The sequence below is a fragment of the Monomorium pharaonis genome, chromosome 2, assembly GCF_013373865.1.
Source record: "Monomorium pharaonis isolate MP-MQ-018 chromosome 2, ASM1337386v2, whole genome shotgun sequence".
Lineage (NCBI taxonomy): Eukaryota > Metazoa > Arthropoda > Insecta > Hymenoptera > Formicidae > Monomorium > Monomorium pharaonis.
This window is the reverse complement of record NC_050468.1, coordinates 31,993,059-32,017,364: the sequence shown is the minus strand read 5'-3', so window position 1 is coordinate 32,017,364 and position 24,306 is coordinate 31,993,059. Positions and strand designations below refer to the sequence as shown.

Below are 24,306 nucleotides of genomic sequence, written 5' to 3'. Positions count from 1 at the left end.
CGGCGATTTGAAAAAATAACGAAGGAACCATCAGATGGATCAATTTCATTGGGACCCGAATCGCGAATAATATTGGCGTCATCGTCCGCGTCAAAGCGACGCGCAGATATGTAGCGACCCAACTCCATTGAGAATTGACAAAGTGAGGAACGTTTTCCCCTTGATACCCCCGACCACCGTGATAACCCTGGCTGTACACGTTCTATCGCGTCTTCGTATGATAGGTAGGATCGCCGGAGAGGGAGGAAAATAATGGCACAGCCCTTTCGGGGCAGACGAGAATCTATCATACGTGATGAGAGTTTCATTTTTATTGGCAGGACAAGGGAGGCACCGGCGAAGGGCTCTTACGACAGTCTCTGTAGGTCTCGAGCACTCTGCCTATCCTTCCCAAGGACTTACAAGATCAATCAATTTGGTTTTCCTCCAGAGGCAACCTGTTCTCATTTTGTCATCCCGTAGACCGTTTTTTCATTGTGTATGATATTAAGACTTTGCGAGATTTAGCGACTTGGCTCGTATGCGTCATAATATTATCTCTCGACACGTATATCAAATTTCTTATCATTAATCTGTTGTTTTCGATCGCGCTTAATAAATTTGTTTGAATAAAAACTTTTCACACATCTCTTGACGGCATATGCACGGATGTACGTTTCGATATTCACCGCCTAAAGATATTTTCGTGGTATTAGCGGCGTATTGAGTTACACTCCTCCTAGAATCTCCGTCTACTCACTCTCGCGCTCCACGTGGATTTCCAGATAAAATTCGCACGAGGATTTTTCCATTCGGCGTGGGGATTCGATTTATGTTTTGAGATAGATAGCAGTATTGCTCTAAGCACAGAATCACAATTTGAACATTATTCAAATATATTCTTTACTAATTCAAAATCTTATTTATTTCGAGGAGAACAGCATAAAGACATTGCTACAAAAATTAACATTTTTGGCATCTTGAAATGAATTAATACATAACATTTATAATGTCAGTTAGTATATTTATCTTCTAAGGTTTAATTAATTTAAAAAATGATTATAATATTACAAAATGTTGTCAAGAATTCATTGATTTCTTAACTTGGGAGCCTCCTAGCCTCGGCATCACTTGTGTTTCGGTGATCGAATCTCGATGTTCACGGGACGGAAATACATTTTCGCCGATCCCACCATTGGCTTTAAAAACACGTATGTCGAATTCCAGTAACGTTTCGCATAACCGGATACCACGTACACGGTCATACATCCGAGAAGGGGAGGGAGGGGGGAGGGCATACTCGCCTGGCCCCGAGGGTTGGACCAAAGAAGGGTGCGGGACACCCGCCTTCGCTCACTACCCCCCCCCCTCCCCCTTTCTCCCTGCCCTCTGTAGATACTCGCGTGTTTAGCCTCCCCAGGCACGGAAACACGCATGTGGGGCCAGGGGCACACACTTGCCTCCACGTATTGATTCCATTCTCGTTCTGGGGACTCTCTCGTCCTCCCCGTAACTCGTCCTAACCCCTCGCTTCTTCCTCGCCTGCCTCCGTTACTCTTCGAGAGCAGAGCCAACCTCGTCGTTCACCTACGCCTCCGCCGGCTCCTCTTGCCGTCCTCCCCCCCCCCCTCTTCCTACCCCCTCGACACATCCCGTGATCTGAATTCTTTCTATTTTCCGTACATCTCCCGTTTTACCACACCCTCCTGCCATCCACCAGCTTCCTACGTCTCTTCCAACGGCTTTTCTCTATCCTTTGCTCCTCTCGCACTACCCGCACCCACCCCTCTCTCAAGCGTCCTCCGACGTTATGCTCACCCGTCCTCCGCCTTTCCCCCCTCCCTCCCCGCGCGACTCTTTCGAGCTTTATTCCTTATCCGACATTGTTACCAACGTGCGTCCTATCCGTGGCGCGTTTTCCACCCTCCGACGTTGGGAGACGTGTCTCGGTCTGCGAGAAGATCCTCTTGATCGTGAAAGAATCCTCGAAGAGAAGCACATACGAGGGTGAAGCAAATGATCCACGTAAGTCTCGATCATGATTAGACGCGATTTGCTGACGCCCGAAGCTAAGGGGTTCGACGTTTAGGGATCGCGCGATTACCGTGTTATTGGATTTTGAATTTTGGTTCCACAATTTACTTTTGCATCGAAGAGGGAAGCGAAATTATAAGAAATACGTTGAATAGAAGATCGAAACTGTGCTAAATCGATCAACCATATTAACATTACAATTGTAAAATTTGTTACAATTTTTTCCAATTTAATAAACTTGAAAAACTTTTGTTAATCGTGTTGAATTATTTGCGACGAATTTCTTCTACGAATGTAGCGTGTTAAAAAAAAAATTACCTAACAAGTAGTTAAGTATCACACTGCGTGGAAGAAAAAGAAAAGAAGGCTTGGAAAGAAGTTTTGAGCAGTCGTGGGAATAGCTTTCCGCTCACTTTCTCCTTTTCTCGCGAATCAGCTGATGTAATTTAATTCCCTTGGAAGCAAGGCAGAAGCGCGCATACCACGACCTACCCTTACACATTAATTATAAGGGGGAAAAGCACCACCCTCCTGTCTCTCTCTCTCTCTCTCTCTTTCTCCCTGGTCTCATCTTCCTTACTCTGGCCCCATTTTCTCTCTCACTTCTCCCACCTCTGTCTCATTCTCGCTCGGCTTCGCTCGCTTGCTCTCCGCTTATATATGCCTACCTTCCTCTCTCCTTCATTCACATCTTCTCGTGACCTTGACTCCGTGTGCACCCTTAAATGAGAGAGAGGGGTGGTAAGCATTACGGATATAGAGCGCCCATACATACACGGAGAGTGAATTTACTTAAAACTGATAGGTTTTGAAGATGTTTCATGACAATTGTATAAATTTATCAAATTCTAATTTCTTTATAACAATGTTGAGTTTTTCTATTTAATGAATGCATAATAAAAAAATAAAAGATGATTGTAATATCCATATTGTATAAGTAGTTTACTTTGCTAAATTATTAATCAAAAAATTTTGTGAAACAATTTTGTAGAATATGTGCCTCGATTAAAAAAAAAACGAAATAATATTAATATTAAAGCTTAAATATGTTTTACTTCTATAAAATGATAAAATACTATGATATGTCTTTTAGCTGATATATATCGCAGTACTTATATGTATTTTAAAATAAAATATTAAAATATTTTCTTAATTATATGTACTTTAAAAGCATAGTTTAAATTAATTGATTTTGATTTAATGATTCATTCTTTGTTTGTTCTAAAATTGTAACTTATAAAAATTAAGAAGAGAGCAATTAGAATACTAATCACGATCAGTCGTCTTAGTAATTAAAAAAATTTCTCACGCTCGATTGTTAGATACAGTTTATATTTAATCTAACTTAAATAATTCTGAGAATAATGTTAATAAAACTCATTATTTTTGTATGCATTGCTAGCTATATCAGTAATTAAATAACCGTCCTTGCGATGATTGAAATGTTATGAATCGAGTCTGAACGAAAATACCAATGAAAATCTAACATCGCCGTCGACGCGCACCTGTCTATACACCTGCGCGTACCTGCCGGCGTATACGCGTGGTTCTTCAGACAGCACTGCGACGTATCTACAACACTGGATATACGAACGAGGCTATGTGCTCTCGTGGCTGTCGCGGAGAGGGTGACGAAGGGGACGGGATGGATGACGGGCGAAAGGGGCCCGGGAGAGGGTGTTGCTGCGACGACCTGGAGAGGAACCAGAGGGTAGCTTGAGCAAGCGCGGAAGGAGAGAAAGAGAGGACGAGTGTGGGAGGGAGCGAGGAGCTGGGGCGAAGGGGGAGGACGAGGGCTGTGGATGTCGGGACGTCAGTGTCGAGATGCGAAGGGAGGAATAGAAGTCTCCCTGGCTCCCAGGGGGGTGAGCAGAGTGGAATGAGTGAGTAGAATCGCGGAATAGGATGGAGTCTAAGGGTGCGCCGGTGACGCGAAGCTCGTACGTTCCTCCTCTTTCCTCCCTCTCGTCCCCCCCCCCTCCCTCCCTCGCGCCCTCCGCCAACAAATCGCTTTCTATATTCCGCGCGTATACGTGCACGCACTCCCCCGATGTGTATACGCCGAGATACTGGTATTTGAAGTACGAGCGGAAATATGGAAATTTCAAAAATGCTCGCCTGCATTTTTGATAGCGGCCGGAATATTTCAGACGTATCTTGAAAAGCGTAACTATCAATTTATTACACGGTGCGATCAAAAAATCTATTTTTTCTCCCCCACTGCCATCCCCACGGTAATATATATCGAAAATTCGGAATAATTTCCAAATGGATCTTAAAGAATTGCTAGTATCAAGTTAACTACTTTTTGGTCCACATATAAACGTTAAATGTGTAGGTAGCATGCAAATGCGAATAAAATGTAGCATTGAGATATTACTCCGAATTCAGATGCTTTTACACGTATACAACGTTTCCCATTTGATTCGTCAAAAAATTCTTATTATACGTAAAACGTCGCTTTCGAATTCCATCTCGAATCGCGGTAGATTGATACGACGCGCGGCGCTAATAAAACAACTTCCGAAAAAATTGTCAAGGACTCGCGCGCTTTCAAGTCAAGGAAGGACGAAGTTACTAGCGTGCATTTATTCTCACGTGTATATAGGTTACGCGTGTCTGCGACGTAACCAGCTCTACCCAGGAGGATTCCCGCTTTTTCCGTATTCGACCTTAAACCGCTCGCAACCGAGTCGACAGCCTTCTGCCAATGACGTCGACTCAGCCATCCTCCCAACCACCCACCTTCTATTAGATTACCTATCCTATCCTACTATTCGTACTATCCCCCTTCCTTTCCCGCCCCCGTCGTCGTTTTTCTGCAGAGGTATTCGTCTCTCTGCCAAGTTCTTCGAGGTTGGCGGCTGCTGATGTGCCCTCAGGTTCAGACGGACGGACAGGCAGGCATACGAAATCTCGTATCCCGCGCTTCTTTCTAGTCGCTCCTGTTCCCTCTCCTCCCCCCTCTCTCCCCTCGCCTCCTCGCCATCACGTATTCCTGCCTCTCTGTACCCTTCCCCTGTTTCTCTTTCTTACTCGTTCCGTACCGTGCACTCTCCACGGTTATATCGACTGAAAGACGTCGACTCAGCTTCCAACCCTCTTTCCATTCCACCCTTCAGAAACCCACCTCCCCCTCCTCCCTCCCGCCTGCCGCCCATACGATGCCTCCTTCTTCCTTCGCATACCCTACGTACGAGGCAAAGAATTCGATTCTGTGGTACCGGCTCGGAAGACTCCTAGCAGGATGTGTGGAGGAGCAGGAATTTTTATACTAGAGGGCGCGTTTCGAAGACGATGTCTCTCCCGAGCGATGATGTCGAGCTAGAAACTCTTGATCGATACCTACGCTTGGAAGCCTGGAGGAATAATACATACCTCGCGACAGCTAAGCCCGATAGAGCAATTCTAGATTTTACAACAAAGTTTCGTCAAGAGTTTACAAATTGCACGATTATACGAAATAATTCACGTTCTCGTGTTATTATAATATGAGCACTGGCGCTTGAGAATCATCAGAGACATATGACCGATAGCAACGTGACGCTGCAACTTGGAATGCAAGTTGCGATTGTCTTGGATGAGAATGCGGTATGTGCGCCAACAAGAACTGAAAAAGGAAGATTACGCGAGATTCGCAGGCATCAGACGTTAAATAGGAACGCAAACGTTCTAACTAAGTCTGAAATACTCCGAAATGCTCCACCGTGACGGTCGGGCTCTACGTGTCCTGAGAATCTTTCGAGTCGTAACTGAATTTTCCTCGTGAAATATTCACTCCGCATACCTACGCCCGTACATATCACTCCGGGTTCACCCATTCTCCGCTTTCGCTCTCTTCCATCTTCATCCTCTCCTACCTACCGCTATCCTCGCGGAGATCTCCTCGCGATTCAGATCTGTCGACTAATCTTGCTGACCCGGTTTAGACAGATCCATACTAAAAATTGCAAATTGTAACCTCAGATTTTGTGACCCAAAAAATTGATTGCTTAAATGCAATTGATAGATATCTGCAAAACAATAAGAAGAAGAACCAGAAATTAGTCAGTAACTGACCAGTTTTTTATTAGCTAGCATTTTGACAAATTGTTTTGAATTAGAGGTTTCTCTAGAAATTTTATCTAGACAAAAATATTATTTAACAAAAAACTTTACTTCAGATAATTATTTTTATTAAGAGTACTTAAATTTAAGAAAATTTTCATTAATTAATCGTGGTTTACTACTTTTTGAAATTACGTTTTTTTTTCTTTCTTATTTGCCGGCTATTTACTATTGATAGATTTTATAAATCAGGGATTTTAAAGCCCTCTTATTTAAAAATTAAAACTATTACTTTAACTATTTTCTTGGATATTAGGATTTTCATGTAGAAATGATCAAGAATTTTTTATTAACTGTTATCACGCGAAGTCTGAGACGTATTACATATAATTGATATATAAATAAAAATATTATTACTACAAATGATAAAGAGAAGAATAACGAATTATCCTTTGATTTTTTATTCAATTTTTCAAAAATATTTATTATTGAATAGAGTGCCGAACTATAGATTTGACTTAACTAATTTCTGGCTAATTACTGACTAGAAAATCAGGATATTTTAAGTTTAACTAGACAGAAACTACTAGAAATAGTTATCATTCATTATTAATCTGTCTAACGTGGCTAATTTCTAATTAGTTGCTGACCACTTTTGCTTACATGTAACCAAAGTATTAAAAACTGGCCAGTTTTTGATCGGTAACCAGATTTTCTACATATTTTTCTCCTTAGAGAATATGTAATGTGGTCACAGGACGTAAAAGTCGATAAGAAGTCATTAAAAGCTTCCTCATACATTCGTGTCTGAACGCATTCTCTGTAAATTGTTGTTCGGGCGGCTGGTAACGCGACACGGAAAGACGATTTTTTCCCGTGTTTTCGCAATAATGCGCACGCTATTTTCACGACGATCGAGGAGACTCGTGAGATATGATTGCGAAGGTCTCACGAACGAAATCCCAATCGCCGGTTGAAACGGACGTCACGAAGAGCCCTCAAAAAAACAAGCGAAGAGAAGGCGCGCGGTAGGGAGAGCAGCGAGAGTCGAGATGTATGTAGGAGTCGGTGGAACAAAGGTTTGTATCGAAAGTCGGAATGCAAATGCGAGTAACATCGACACGGCATCTCCATTCGAACGGTCCCTAAATTTGTCCCCGGCATTCTTCTCATCCCTTTCTTCCCTTTACGGCCGCTCGTCGTCGTCGTCGTCGGCGACGCAGCCAAGCACAGAGCGCCGTAGTGTGCGCGCACATACGACTCTCCCCCGCGCTTATTTCACCCTGCGTTTCTAGAACGGAAAGACACACGCGCGCGCCGAGGACGAGTGGGTGGAGTGGAAGGACCCCTCCCAATCAATAGGATGTGCGGGCTTTAGCATGACAATCAACGATCAAATAAGAGAAACGTCAGTCAGGGTGAACGTACGTGTCCTCCTGGCAACATCGGCTGCCACCGCCGGCGGCAGCCGATGTGTGCGTGCTGGGTATGCACGTGTGAAGTTTATACGTCAGAAATTCGTGTACAGGGCGGGATATATCGCCGACGTAGTAGGTGGAGCACCGTAGATCCTCCGAGGAAGGATCACAGGGGGTAGAAAAGGAGTAGAGACGCTCTGCCGAGGAAAAAATAGAGGCAAAAGGGAAGAGAGGAGAGAGAAAAGAGAGGAGAAGGGAATATACGCGAACAGAACGACACGATGATTGGACGGGCGGTTTACAGAGAGCCTCTTCCATATTCCCATGAGCGACTTTTTCCTGTTGCCGCTCGCCCGATTGTTTGTATTCGATCAAAATTCTATTATTCCTAACGTGCGCAGGATGAGGAGACGGGACTTCGCGATCTGTCGTAGACACGTCAGTGCCGGAGCGCATTGCTCACTCTCTATTATTTCACGACGGCTAACCTTCCGTGAGATATGTCCGACGAGCACCGTTGCAATATGCAATATTGACGGATTCCCCCGGGATTAGCGTTTTGCTTTAATAAAATCTCCCGATTCCTCTTCAATACCGTGTCTCTCAAATTACATTTGAGGTATTTTGATTTCGATTCGACTGATCTTATTAGTTGCAAGCTTGAAACTATCAGTGGGAGTGGAACCTTTTTCTTCGCCCTTTAATAATCTTCGAGTATGTAATTGATATAAATATTTTATTTTTACACAGAAAAAAAGCAAGTGTCAAATTAACTCTTATACATATATTCATAGGAACGCATTCATTGTTTCATACATAACAATATATAATCTTCTTAGAAGAATTTGAAAATCTTGAATTTCAACATATTATAGCCTTATTTCAATACTATAATTGTTATTTCAAAAATATAATATTATTATTTTGATAATTTTATTCTAAAAAAATTATAATCTTCGATTTAAACATACAGTATTTTCTATCCAACATTTTTTTATTTTTATTTGAGAAAATTATTTTTAAGTAACAAGAATATAATTTTCTTGATTAAAATATATAAAAGTAAATTTCTTTTATTTAACGCAATATAATCTTATTTCAAGATTTTTATTTGGAAACTAAAGGTATTGTCAAAATAACAATGTTCTTTTTTTCTGTGTAATGAAATTGACATTTTTCTTTATTAAAACTCTTTCAATTGTATATTATTGTATTATACACATTTCAGTTTCGAAATAAATGAAGAGTTGGGATTACTTCAAAATTTTATTTAAATTCGAGACGACAATTTTTCAAGTCTTTAATGTTACGTCACTGAAATTTTGTCTGAAGCCCCTTATTTCGACGCAAACTCGAAAATTCAGATTGATTGAAAATTTGATTTAGCAACCTCAGCATTGTCATTATGATGAACGTATTCTTCCGGTAGCAAAGAGATTCAAGCGGCGCGAGTCACTCATCCGTAAGATCTTTCAAAGCGCGGCTTTATCTGACCGAGAAGAAGCGGCTTAAAATTGTCGGATGGTACTTCAAAGACACCATGCTTAAAAAGAGCGACGGTTGACGTCGGGAATGAGGGGCAGCCTCCCCGGATAGAGAATCCAGGCCCATAAGTCGCTACCGTTCTCGGCAACTTTCGGACACATAGGACCTTGGTAGATCGCGAAAGAGCCGCGCGAGCAAACTGCCGGAATGTTGATAACGTTTCCGAAAGCGCAACGTTTTATGAAATTATCAGGCGGTGTAAAAAAATGCCGCGCGGTCTCATGGGCAGCGTGTCGGAAAATCGACGATATGAAAGAACGGCCGTTGTTTCGTTCCGTGTCGAAAGAGCGGAAGAGGAAAATACGAACGCGAGCCCGCGAGTTTGACTGAGTAAAAAATATTGAAGTCAGCCGACCGGAAGCCCATAACCCTCCGAGAGGGAAGGCGAGGTAGCGTTTGTTGCGACGCTCACGATAATCAAAAAAACGCGCTCGAACGAGTATTATTGGTTGTACACCTTTGTCGAGGTCGCGCGGCTCGAAAAAAACTTTTATTGAAGTGAATGATTTTATGATTTCATATTGACAGCGACAGGCAGAATTCGACGTCGGGTGTAGCTCTAGAAACGTTTCACATCCGGAGAAGAAATTAAACCTCTAAGTTGTGACGTCGTAAATATTGGGATTTAAAACATGCGATTCCAAAGATATAATGGCATTGAAATTTTTAAACACGGTTTTTTGTTGATTTAAAAAATTTTTATTTTTCTTAAAACTTTTTGTTTTGGCATTTCTGATTAAAAATTTTTAGAGATGATAAAGCAAATACATATTAGTAAAATATGTATATAGAGAATCGTTTCTCGTATTTTTAAAATGTTATGAAAAATATGAACCGGAATCAAAATTACTGAAAATCTTAAAGTAAAAAGGAGACATCACGCAACGTGGTGAAAGACTTTCGAATAGGAGAAGCAAACGACAAAATGAGAAAAAGAAAAGATTCCATTACGTATCAGTTTACTCAACGAATCAATTTCAGCTGCTAAAAGCCGGTCATAAATTTCACCAGTAACTAGACTCTTTCGGTTTCGCTGCTGATTCAGCGTTTCTTGATGTTTTTTTCGTTTTCCTCTCTTCTGTTCCTATATACTTTCGCTTGAATTCTTATATTTATATGAGAAAGAAAGAGAGAGAGAGAGAGAATTATTGAATCGATTGTCCTCGTTTATTTCTATAATTTGCAAATATTATTTTATAGATATAGTCCATACTTATAATCGCATTTCTGTTGAAAAATTCAACTGAAACCAATCTTAAAATGTGACGAAACATTATACTTGAAATTATAAAACGTGATACGGTTTAATAAAATAAATTTTAAGAATCAGTGCGACATTTGAAGAGAACATTATATTTGGATTCGTAATTCAATTGAAGAACTCAGAAGAAAATTATCTTGAAATATAACACGAATTTTGGTTCAATAATCGTTTTTTGAAAGACACATTACATGTAATATAATAGTTTATAATTTTTGTAACATTTTGACTTGAGTCTAATTAAGAGATTTAATCACTTTCTTTAAATTGAGTAATTGACAATTAATTCAATTTTATATTAAAAGAAACAATTTGTATATGTCCTAATTAAAATTTGATATTAGCAATACGTAATTAAAACAGATTAAAGATTTTCTTGACAATTAGAATTCAAGTAATAACAAAATATTGCTTTCAAAAAGTTTAAAATTAATCATTCTTTTAATAAATGTTAATAAGTCCACAAAACAAAATACGATAATAATGTGTTTATCGTAATAGAAAGAATAAAATGCGTTTAACACACATTATATTAATGTTAAATATTTTATAGTGAAACTAGCTGACCGTATTTGTTTCGATGCGATGGTATACAAAACTCTGCCACAAGACCGCCGCATTATGTCATTATTCGCGCCGTGAGACTCAGCGAGCAGTGACGCAAGCCGCTTATGTCTTCGTATTACACGAAATATATCGAGTATCTGAGAGTATCACAAACCCAATTAGGTCTTATAAACAACAAATTATAAAATATTATTAACTTGCGCGATTAATTAATTTTCACAATTAACGCTTTATAATACATTATCTATTTATTTCATCTATTTATTGAAACACATAATCTCATTATTTATTTATTTCATAAAAGTAATAAATAATGATGGACTTATTATTCTTTTATTATGTTAACATTTTATGAATAGTGAAAATTGAAAATGGAGTTTTTAAACATAATATTTTTATGTGGATTGTAATTAAATTGTATTTATATAAAATGTAGTAGGAAAAAATGATTAATTTGGTTGTGTTACTTTGTTTTTTCCTTTTCAGATTTTTAAGAATAGAATTCAAGATTTCTATTTTATCTTAAATTTTTATGTAAACAAGTTTACATTTTTCACATTTCTCGTCGCTTCTCAGTAGCTTACGCGATATTTGTCAACGTGTTTATAAACTTCGTATGCCTAGTACTATTGAAAATCACACCAGTGAAAATATCTTGAGCTCCAATTATTTGAATTCACGAACCGATCTTTGCATGAAGATTGCTTGTTATGATCGTAACGATTGCAAGTATCTACAATGTTACTCTTCAAGATTGCCATGTCGTTTTGTGAAAACTAATTTTCTTATATTATAAAATTCTTAATTCACAAATGGTCGAAGAAATATATTCAAGAAAATTTAAAATAATATTTTACAATTCCATAAATATGGATTTAAAAAGAATATATATTTACACAATAACATAATTATTTGTGCAAACAATACGGTGGTATTTATGGAATATATAATATATTTATTTCTAAATAAAAGAAATTTAAATTTCAAATTTTGTTGTAATTACGTTTGTTTTTATAACAAGTTTGTGATATAACTTTGGCTTCAATTATTAGTATTTTTTACATAATTGTATTTAATTGAGAATAAATCTCTCTCTCTCTTTCTGACTGTAACTTTAACAACGAAAAACTCATTTACCTCGATAAATCTGAGGATCGATAATTAGGTTTGCAATTATTTCTGGTTTCTGAAAATTCGAAATTTTGACAGTAGAAGGATCACTCGTGCTTCTTCTCTAAGAGTATCCAGGAGAACGTGTACAGTTCTGAGGTAGCCGTAAAATTCAGTCTATAATTTCTGAAATATCGATAAACCGTGAGGCCTGCACGGTGAGGGGTCGACGCGGTGCGGCGCGGCACGACGTCGAGGGAAAAATGTCGTGGAAAAATAAAGTTTACCGCGCGCGAGATCGGCGCGCTATCTGCAGCGGCGTCGAGGAGAGGAAGAACGAACGGACGAGAATGAAAGCGGTGGCTGGTTCAGGAGTGTAAGTGGATGTGTGGGATGGTTTGCGGTGAGGGAGATGGAGGGTCTCGGGTATGCGAGTGTGCATGGGGGATAGAGGGGAGGGTAAGGTGAGTCGCGGGGACGGGCTGGGCTCCAAGGGTGATAGATTGCCTCCTTCGCAAGGACGAGGCGAGCTCTCTCCCGGCAGCAGAGGTGATCTCTTTCGAGAAAGCTCGAGCTTTCTCTCCGGGATCTGGTTTTGAGGAGGAACGAAGGAACGAACGCTCGGCGATGGAACGATAGAATGTATCATCCTATGATTTATTATCAGGGCTGTCTTCGAGCGACCATCTCGCATCCGCAGCCAACCTCCCCGCCGCCAACCACCCCGGACCGCCATCTAACCGCGCCAAACTTGCCCGCCTTTCTCGCGGAGTCGCTGTCTTATCTCTTCGCTCGGAGAGAAGCGGGTCTGGGGAATAATCGGATAGTTTAATCCTATTCTCGGCCTAACATCATACCTTCCTTGAAAGAAAGAGAGAAAGAGAGAGAGAGAGGGAGAGAGAGAAAAAAGTAAAAAATTTATAGGAAATATACAGCAAATTATTATTTTTAAATGTAAGCCACGACTGTAATCTTGCAGTTAAAATTTTTTCTTATAGAAATATAAATATTTCTGCGTTAACTGTAACCGATGAACCAATCTTTTTTTTATTCCCGATCATCACCAAACGCGCAAGCAACCGATTATAATTGGAGTAATTTGTCAAGTATTCGATAATGATTTTCACTCCGCGAGGACACGCGAAACAATTTTTCTGTTTAATATATATAAAAATAAAATAAAAAGGAGCGAAAGGGGACTGTTTCAAGAATGCATAGCGCGCTATATATATATAGGCCCAGTATAATCTACAGGAGGTGCTTGTGCGAACCGAGCGTTCACACCTCTCATAGGTTTTTTTGGATACGTGTATGAGAAAATGTGTACACACGTACATGCCCTGAAGAGATATAATAATGTCTGGATATTGATAATCTTCGTGTCGAAGAAGAGGCAACACCTATCCCCCTCGTGTCTTCGCTATTCTTTCTGATGACATTCTGCGCGTATATCTTTAAGGGCGACCCGGTCGACACACGATAAGCCGACGCGGTGTAAATGGCGGAAGACATTGGCGATTTGCGAGAAGCGCGGGCGAGAAAGAGAAATACTTTATCTTGCGTTTTTGGAAAAAACTAAAGATTGCCCCAACGACGTAACTTTCGCCAAAAATCGTGTACAAATGTTTCCATCAAAGTCAGTAAACTTTTATCTATATAGACTGCCCGAGAAGAAGGCATCATGAGCTCATTTTATTAATCAGGATAGTCTTTCGATTACACGTGTATAAAAGAATTTGAGACTAAAAACAAATGTAATATTACGATAACGGCTTATGTTACTTATCGCGAGATTTAGATTTAGTAGATTCCCTGCTACTTGCGATTTTTCTAGGAATATGTATATTGCACAGACGAAAGGCGAATATCTTCTATTTTCTATTTCTGATTCTTAGTAAACAATTCTTATGACAAATGATACAAGTGAGTCGAGTTTTTAGATATCTCCATTATCACAGTATGAATAAAGATGATATTTTTGCAAGGAAGACTACTGCTTGATACGTAGCTTCTCGTAAATCAAAAGTTTCCCTTAAGTCGAATAAAATGACAAAGAGTAGCTGGTCTCCTCGCTGGTTTCGACGCGGATGGCTTTTGTAACCGCCTTACTGTCGTACTTTGTGTATCTCGCCAAAGTTGCGAGAGTCCTTCGTTACGTCGAAACAACGTCTTGCGCCGCAGTCTCTATCGCCTGCAGTGTTCCTCGAGCACGCAGTGTGATCGGAGATTGCGGAAGCCAGAAAATTCGTTTTCGCGAAGTGCCATTTCGGGAACGAGGCAACCGTGTTTCATCGCGCAGCCCCCGAGCACGTCGCGGATGTAGATAGAGCACGAACAAATAGCTCGATATAGAGCAAACAGCTTGTTGCGAATTATCGCTCGTAATTTGTAAACGAGCGCTGACGTTTCTCCGAACTCATTTGTCGAATTGCAAATTAAGCCCTTTCCCTCATACACTTAATTAGCTATTAATATATTTCAAATTACTATATACATCATTTGTGTCTTATATGTGCGTACTTTACATTAATATAATTAATTATAATGTAACTAATAAGTACGAAGGTTTGATTTATTACTTCTATATATTTAACCCTATTTAAGCATCAATTTATTTTTCTCTGATTAGGCATATTAGTTGGATCGCTTATACAATTGCAGTTTGTGGTTTGTGGAAAAGTTTTTGGTTGTAAAAAATTTAAACAAATTGAGGTATACTTTTTAACATTTAGGAATACAATTGTATAATTATATGACTCAAAACATTTTTTTGTATATGTGTGAATTTAAAAAAGTCGGCAAAATAGAAAATCATGGCTAGACTTTAAACGATTCCCGTTAATCAAGTATTAACTTTGTTTCTAAGAAATTATAAATGATTACTTTAATATTAAATATTAGCTAATAAATGCAGTATACTTAAATTGTACAGAACAGTCTTCTTTACTTTAATAATTAATTTCCTTTACAAAATCCTCATGTAACATTATACTATTCGTAAATATATTTCATATTTTTTAGTGAACAATTTTTAAAACTTTCTTAAAATATATTGATTATATTTATTTGACTAAAGATTGTCCAGAGTCTTTTTTTTTAAGTTTTCTCTTGACAAGTTGAATTTTTCAACGCACAAACATTACGTACGTGCAGTTCGTTGTGATGCACATGTGAGAGAAAACTTGTGTAGTCACGTGAATCCCGTTATCTCCTATCGCGACCGTTCCCGGAGCACATCTACGCAATGTTCGTGCGAACAGGAATTAATAGTCGATCGTGCGATCGAACGCGAAAGGATGAATACGGTCTGCCGCCTCCTCCGTCGTTTTCCCCGTCCCGACCGCCCCTCCCCCTCTTCCCTGCGTAAAGAACGGCGAAACTTCGACCGTAGCAGCGATTCAGAATTTTTATGGGGCCGTTACCGTTCTGGCAGTGATACCGACCTATGGCGCGTAGAAACGGGAGGTCGGTTGGAAGGATAAGGAGAGACGTCTCGTGCGCCCATCGAATCCCCGGGCACACGTAGAACTCGAAAAATTTCATCCCCCATACGAGTGGGGGTGGAAGGAGGGGGGGGGGGAGAATGGGCGCCTGTGTGTGCCTCGGACGCTCTCACACGTACCAAGGAGAGCTCCGTGCGAGGAGCGTGCATCTGAAAACTTTTACGACACCCTCGCGGCGTTTATGTCCCGTGTAAATCTCGCTAATTCCGCGAGCTTTGCGCCGCGCCGTGGTATCGCTCGCGCCGCGCGGCCTTTCGTCGTTTCCCGGCTCACTTGCCGCCCGGAATGCACTGCCGGCGACGCGATAAAACCAGCGCGAAACGATGCCGTCCCCCGCAATCTTTACTGCCGTCGCGCGAGCGATGGGTGGTGCGAGAAAGCGAACGCACACGTAAAGATCGCCGCGATTATAATGGCAATAATTTGAGCGGCGACAACGCGCCGTTGCGAAATTGTGTTAGAAAAAGGAAGAAGTCTCGCGCGACGCCGACATACGTTTCTTCGGTGAAGTTCGTTACCGAGGGTCGTCGCAGATCCCGATGGAGCAGGGGTCGATTTGTTATTATTAAGGAACTCTTCATTAAATTTTATTGGGTGAGTGTAAAAATCTTGGTCTCTTTGAGAAGAAATGACGTCGATCTTATTATAATTTGTCAATACTCACTGTAAAAAATTTTTATAAAATTACAACTATAATAGTGAGTAATTTTAAGACCAACTATAATAGTTGGAAATTTTCTCGTATGTATAATTTTGCAGTATACAAGTAAAAATAATTTAATATGTCATAAATTTGTTTACGGCGTATACACAAGTGCAAAAAACAAATAAGAAATTATTGCGAAATTTATATACAAAATTACATACACATAAAAATTTACAACTATTATAGTTGGTCTCAAAATTACCTACTATTATAGTTGTAATTTTACAAAAATTTTTTTACAGTGTAGTAGATAATACAGTAAATTATTTGAAAAGATGACGTCAAGAGATATATCCCACCCCTTTTGATATAAGACAAAAATATAAGTTTCTAGAAGTTTCTTTAAAAAAAATTAATATTTAACTTTTAGTTTTTTACAATAGTGGATAGTGTAATATTTTTATTGATATATTTTTATTAATATAATTTATTTATCTTAAACGTAATGAATGCTTGATAAATCAAGTTTTTAAGATACGGCATATATACCAGAGGTGCTCTAATACTTTGTGTTAGCAAAAATAAATCTGAAAAAAAGAATATTTGCGTGCGATTATGATGCTGTAAAATGTTGCGAATTTTTTAAATACATCACGATAGTTTTTTACAACATTCAGTATTTTCTTTTTCAAAATTCATATGTTGTAATTGTACACAAATAAATTCTTCTTAGATTTATTTTCTTTGGCACAAAGTACTATTGTTAAACTCAAATAGCATCAATCTGTTTTTATAGACCACTCTAATACGTCGCAAGAAGATTAACGCTGGAAAAGGCCAAGATTTTCTCGATGGTCTCCAGAATACTTGTATTCTGCTTTGTCCTGTTATTTTTAGTGGTCGTAAAAACTAAAAATATCGTTTCAGATATTGTAGACGGATTTGCAGCGTGGCCAGATTTTCCTTCGGCTTATTCCGTAATGGTTTCATATACCTCATCGCACATACACGCGCCAACGTTTCTCTGCCAGTCTCTCCTTTCTTGTTTGATGCTCTAAAGCGATTCGCGAGCAGGCCACCGCACTTTCCCAACTTTTCTCGAATCCGTCAAGTTCAGTCAGCGGCTGAACCGCATTTCCTCCCTCCGTCTCTTCCTCCTCGGTTCTCTTCCCCGCTTCGGAGGGACCGGAAGCCGTTTTCATGCGCCGCGTCGTAGACGACGAGCGTGTGCGTGTATGCGCGTTGTAGCGACTGCGAATCGACGATTACACTTCTACATACAAGCGTGTGAATAACGCGTGGCGCGTATGTGTGCTCGCGAAGCGCGAAACGTTGCTCGCGGCAACCACTGTATTTACTCATATCGCGAGTTTCTCGATAGTTGTTGTTTCCAAATAGCGTTTCGTCAACGTCAGACATTCCCGTGAAAGAGAGAGAGAGAGAGAGAAAGAGAGAAAAATTTGCTCCTACTCCTCTGTCAAGGATGAACAAAAACTAACGCAAAGAGGAAGAGAGAGAAATTCGTTTCTTGCGAGATGCGCTATCGCCTGCGTACTCATACGCTAACATCGGTGATAAGTTATCCCTCTGACACTGTGAGATTGCAGTCATTTTGTTTTCAATGAAGATACCGAGTCGAAACGGCGAATGTTATTTGCCGATTGTCTTTTTCCCACATTTCTTCATGTAGATATAGTAAATAATGAGCATTAGATAATTAGTATGTAATACTAATAATAATAGTTATAATAATAAAGAAAGAATATAAATATATATATATTGTATATAGAGCGCTGTTCATAATCAACTGTTAAATTAAGAGTCTTGTAAAGTTCCAATTTTTTGTTATTTACACTGAGAAAAAAGTTAAAGTATTAACACACAGTAGAAGACATTTTATATTTATATTAAAACTAGTTCTTGTTAAATGTTTAATTTATTCAAATGTTAATTTAACGTGATGTGATTATGTTATTTGAATATTTATGTTAAATTAATATTTAATATTTATTAGTGTTAAAAGAACACAATTTGTGGGTAAATAAACAAATAACATAAAAATAATGTAATTTTAAAAATGTAAATTCTAATTCTTATACGTGTCAACATATTATATGTTAATTTTACTGAAGAAACATTTCCACCTTCTGTTTCCAAATTGTCTTAAAGTGACATATTTTTGTGTTAATTTTTTACATAATACTTATGTTAGTTTCCCTTACAGAAAAAACACACTAATTTTGAGAGTTTACACTCAAAATTGACTATTAATATTCGATTTTGGAAGTTTACTCCCAAATTTAAGTGTATACGCTCAAATCTTGAGTATTTACACTAAAGATTGTGTTTATACAAAGAACATCGAATGTGTACACCCCATGATTGAGTGTTCATACCAAAGTTTGGATTTAAATACTGAATATTTGAAAGTATACTCTCAGCATTTAAATATGACACTCAATAAATGAGTGTATACTTCCAACATAAAGTGTGAACACTGAAACATTGGGGATGTACACTCAACATCTATCGGTTGAAGGTATACACTTAATATTGAGTGTGCACTCTCAAACATTGGATTAGAAAATGTTAAATAAAAACAAAAGCAAGAAAAGCAAGTTCAACCGAGATTAAAATTAATCTGCATTGGTAAAAATGGACATAAAACGAATATCTAAAATAAACATTCAACTATAGAGTGTTCAGCTGGCTTTGAGTATTAATTTGAGTATTACTTTCAACTTGGATGTTTGCCATCTAACTGAGTGTTAATTTCAGTGCTATTCTTAAATTTAGGATTAACATTGAAATTAACACTCAATTAGATGGCGAACATTCAAGTTGAGAGTTTACACTAAATTGAGTGTTTACCCCTTGTCCCAAATTATACTCAACTTGAGTATTTTTTTAAGTGTTATTTTTAGTGTTTTTTCCGTAAGGGTTCTAACATATTTATCGTGTATTAAATTAACACAAAAATTGAGTGAACCGTTTAAGATACGCAATATATGTTAAATTTGACATCAATGTTTCAACTATGCAAGCAAATGTTCTTCGTGACATTTTTTTCGATATTTATTGATTATACAAAATTTGATTATGATGAAATATACATTTCCATGAAATACATCTTATTTCTATTTCTGAGAAATCTGCGAAGTACCTGAGTTTTCTTATTAATTGGTTTATTTGCTGGAAAAAAATATTTTTATTTTGCCTTATCTAAATGAAGATTTATGTCACGTTATGAAATAAATTTATATCTCAGAAATGAATTTTTTAAGTATCTTTTTTTCTCCCTATAGAGTTATCCGCATTACGTCACGGAAATGAGTAGATTTAGCTTGAGGTATCACTTGTAATTTGGTTCAGAAAATTCGCAAAGGACATGTAAGGTTTCACGCATAAAAAAAAACCATGCATATTACTGGGATTGCATTGTAAAAAAGGTAACGTATCGACAATCGATCCGAGTTACACAATGCGGAGCATAAAACGGCCGATCGTCGTCATTGGCGGCGCGTAACATAGAAATACATTTAACGCTTCGCTTTTTATACAGGGCGTTCGCCAGCTCGCGCGCAATGTTTTTCCAGAGCGACAGAACGGAATCTTTTATTAAAGTACGTTCTGTGCCGAGGGCGGCAGCCTCTGACGCTAAATAGACGAGAATGGAGAAAACAAAGAGCAAGAAGAGACCATCCGAAACACGCATCTCTCATACGTCGGATAGAAAATCAATACCGTCTCAGCGGTCTCTCTCTCTCTCTCTCTCTCTCTCTCTCTCTCTCTCTCTCTCTCTCTCTCTCTCTCTCTCTCTTTCTCTCTCTCTCTCTCTCTCTTTCTCTCTCTCTCTCTCTTTCTCTGAGCCCATTTCCCGTACTGCCGCGTGCAGTGCTGCCAACGAGAGATGCGAGACGTGCACCAAAACGAAATACACTCTACGTCGGATAAAGAATTCGGCGCGTTTCGCGCATCTTATACATGGCGCGGCAGTCGTACTGCGTTATTTTGCGCCGTTATTCTACTAGGCGAGAAACAAAACCGCGAAAAAAAAAGCGAAATTCTGCGCGAGAAACGCGTAGATGGCGAGAAGAAGGCGAACGAATAACGAATGACGAATACGAATAACGCGCGCCGACGACGCTATAAAATGGGAATACGCGACGCCAATGAGCGACGAAAAATCTCCCGTTTCGCCGAGAGACGCGAGGAAGAAAAAAATCGCGACGCTTCCACCGAAAACGATCGACTTCAACCCGCCCGTAATAGCGGGCAGGTGGTTGATTACGAAGGCTCGCCGTGAGGGGCGTAAAAACGGCGGTGACGGCAGAGCCAGCCGGTTATAGTGTTCAATAATTAAGTGGAACCTGTTGCGCTTCTCGCCCCCACACCTCCCTCACCTCGCCTTTACCCTCAACTAAAACGACCAGCCCCTCCACGTATATATATATATGTATATATACATATTTCTCTCTCTCTCTCTCTCTCTCTCTCTCTCTTTCTCTTTCTTCCTCTTTCTCTATCTTTCTCTCTCGACGACACCGTCGCCGCGAACCGCACGTCGCAATTCATTATTCATAGCAATTAAATGCTCAGCGTACTTTCGGATCGCGGGTAGTAGTTTAAATTTTAGTATGCATCATTCCGTAACATCTTGACTTGGAATTTGTTGTATTTTTTAAAACCGAGAAAAAAGTATTTGCTATACGTGTATAATAGCAGAGTAAAATGATTATGGCTAACAGCTTTATTTTTACAATTATTATTGTTACACTGAGAAAAAAAGTTGTTAATTTGACTAAATTTTTCAACTTGATTAAATTTTTTCAATTCAAGCATTTATGTATTTTAGTCAAATATATAAATATTTGGTGAGAAATTTAAGTAATTTATGTTATCTATTTAAGTTAAATGAATAAACATTTGAACTGAATAAATTTAATCAAGTTGAAAAATTTAATCAAATTAACTTTTTTTTTCTCAATGTATATTATTATAACAACCTTGTTATTAATTCTACTAACTATAATAAATTTTACCTTATTAATTATGTGATTATAAAAATAAAATATATTTTTTCTTGTAATAAATGCAACCAGAATTATAGTAAATATAATTATTTTTTAAACATTTGTTTACTACTTGCGTAGTAATAATAATTATAATTTACATGATTAAAACAATTACGAATATATAATAATTGACATCGAAATTGGATATCAATTATAGTTAAATCATGATAATAGCAACTATGTTTTTTCTCTCAATGTAGAAATTATTTAAAAAAATTTTAGTATTTGATTTACAAAATCTACTTTTGCTGAAATATTTTTCTTTTGCATAACAAACAAGAAACCAAATTAAGAGAAAAAAACAAAGAATACCAGAACATTCATTAAAAAGATATATCAATTTTTATTCATTACTGCAAATACGTGTAAAATTTTATATTAAATGAATGCAAAAGTTTTTATAAATTTTCAATGGATGTTGTAAATAACGTTTCTTTAAATACTAACCGGCGCGCGACGGTTGATCTGTTTTAAAACGCGTTTACATTATTTATAATTGTTTTTTACAATTGTTATTTTGAATATGTTTTCCTCTTCAAAATGCACATATCATTATTATACGTATGTAAATCCTTTCTTCTGTTATTTTCCATTTCATTTCAAAGCTATGACTCTTACATGAATTCAATCAATTTTTTTCCTAAACGACATCCAATAATATTGTCTTTTTATTGGTATATAATATATTAATATATTTGCTAACAGTGCAGAAACATTACAGTATCTACTGAAAATTTATCAAAACTTTTACACTCACCTATAGTTTAATCTCGTATAAAAATAGTTTTGCGAATTAGTTAAAGAATCGCCTGAAAAAATTCTTTAACATTCTTTTTATTCGAAAAATTTATACACATAGTTTTAACTATGTTGATATTTTAAAGTCGCAGTATCTTAACGATTTCTTTTAAGATTCAATACACATTTCGAAATAAACCTTCACGTGTACCTATCTCAGATGCAAAGCCAATAATGAATACGCGGATGCACGTGAAGTATCAGAAAGAAGTCATACTATGTTCGGAGCTTCCTGTTCTTTGAATCGTTAGCTATAAACTCGGTTGGACGGTTGCTGCGTGACCTTTCAGCACGGCTCACTCGCCCCATGTTGATTAATATATCATTGGATGGGCTGAAAAGGAACTTCAATCGAACTGTCCAGTCAGCCGACTCTCCGGAAGGTTGATCCTACTCACGAGAAAGGATCCGTTGGTCGTCAGCGGATAAACTTTTTGTGTGACAAGTAGAGCGGAAAACGCATATACACAATGCATTCTCGTGTATGACGACCACGCGAAAGATATCGCTATTATATTATCAATACTTTAAAAAACGAACAATCAGCGTTAGTCGACGAGTTGAAAGTTATACATATGGTTCATATGTTTCCGCGATCTCTCTCGACCTTTTTTCGATCACGAGATAGTGACAATATTAGTCACTTCTATGTGTTAGAATTATTTCAAAATTAATTTTTGTATATTGGATTTTTATTCCAAATTTTACTGTATTTTTCTCGTCTTTTTTTATTTTATTTTATTTTATTTAAAGTGTTATTCAATTCGAGTTCTCACTATTAACTCTCGATCGTCGACGATTTAATTCTCTCTCTTTGATTGTCTTCGGGTTTTAATATTAGTTGACGGTTTCGGCTGTTCTTCAAAAAGAGTCCTCATATCCAATATATATAGTATATATATATTTATAGAGAGAGAGAGAGAACCAACATGCCGCGTGACGACGTGAGATTCAATACCATTCCCGTCACACAATCATCCCTCGTGAAACCACCCTCGCGAAGTCGCCAGGTTCGACCCTCCGCTGTCGCGTATCAATTTTGAAAATAACAATCTCGCGTCGCATACCCTCCTTTTTCATCGTTTTTTCCTCCCTCCGTCCGATTTTCTCTCTTTCGACTTCCACTTCGGCGTCTGATGCGCTTCGGTTTCTCCTCTCTCCTCTGTTTTTCCACTCGGTAATGGCCCTGACGTCTGACGAAATACGCGAAATCCTATTGCGACTCTTCGCATCGTAGATACTAGTTCTCTTTTCCCTCTTATCTATGAAACACGAGAAAGAGAGAGAGAGAGAGAGAGAGAGAGAGGGAGAGGAAAAAAACGGATGAAAGAACGATCGATAAAAAAAGGGAAGAAAACGAAGAGAGATGCGAAATTCTAGCTGATTCTCTTCGAGTTTTAGGAGAACAAGGGGTCTCGACGTGAATGCACCGGATAGTTCCTCGCGCGTTAGAGAGGCCGCATTTTGCGAGAAAATCATATGTGTGGGAGTAAAGCATCCATAATGATAAAAGTCTCTTCCCGAAACTTTTCGCGAGACAAGATTTACAAAGATATATATTTTTTTTTTTTTTCAACTTGTGCATTCTCTTTCACCGTGCTGTTTTAAATCTTTGCGTTTATTTGCCGCGGGTGTACGCGAAACGTGTACTCTCCGGCATAGATTGTATTCCGAGGGTACATCACGCGCTTTACGCTGCTGACGAAATTGTTGACTGAACAACTTATTTTGAAAGTGATGTAAACTGGATTTCGTCACGTTATGAATTTCAATGAGATGCGAACACAAACTGATGTAAGGCTACTGCTTCACAAGTATACCCGTACATCGCTTTCAAAACAGATTGCTCATTTATTTCTTTAGAGATATTTACTTGATCCGCGTCTTTTATTTATATTTTCGCTTCGATTTATTATTCTTAATAGACAAATGCGGGATGCCAAACAAAATTCAAAGTATATATGTACGCTCATTTTTGCACATTTTTTCTTTCAAGTGGTTTTTTCAATATTTTTCTGACAAAAAACATCATGTTTACATCATCGTTTTCTTTATAAAAAAAAAAACGAAGAAAATGCATTTAATTATTAAATGTATTTAATTATTAATTCACTGCTAATAGAAAGGATTGAAAAACTCGAGAATTTGTAAGAACATTTCACCTCATTTTTGTCTTTGAAGGTAAGCAAATTCAGTTTTGTCTTCTAGGGTTAATATTATAATACATTTGTGCGCGTGTCCATTTTTCACATATCAAGTTCATAATTCTCAGTGACGCGCGCAAGACGCGAAAAGGACAGCCGACGTCCCATCGCAAAACTGC

At 38.2% G+C, this 24,306-nt stretch overlaps 1 protein-coding gene and 1 long non-coding RNA gene across 3 annotated transcripts in view; both read left to right on the top strand.

The window, feature by feature from the left end:
* LOC105839886 (UPF0489 protein C5orf22 homolog) overlaps positions 1-24,306 on the top strand; it is a 639,614-nt gene that overhangs the window by 542,878 nt on the left and 72,430 nt on the right. The gene's annotated exons all lie outside the window — the stretch shown is intronic.
* LOC118644468 lies at positions 11,320-17,975 on the top strand. The gene is made up of 2 exons (XR_004962243.1): positions 11,320-16,058; positions 17,038-17,975. It is a non-coding gene; the product is annotated as an uncharacterized LOC118644468 (long non-coding RNA).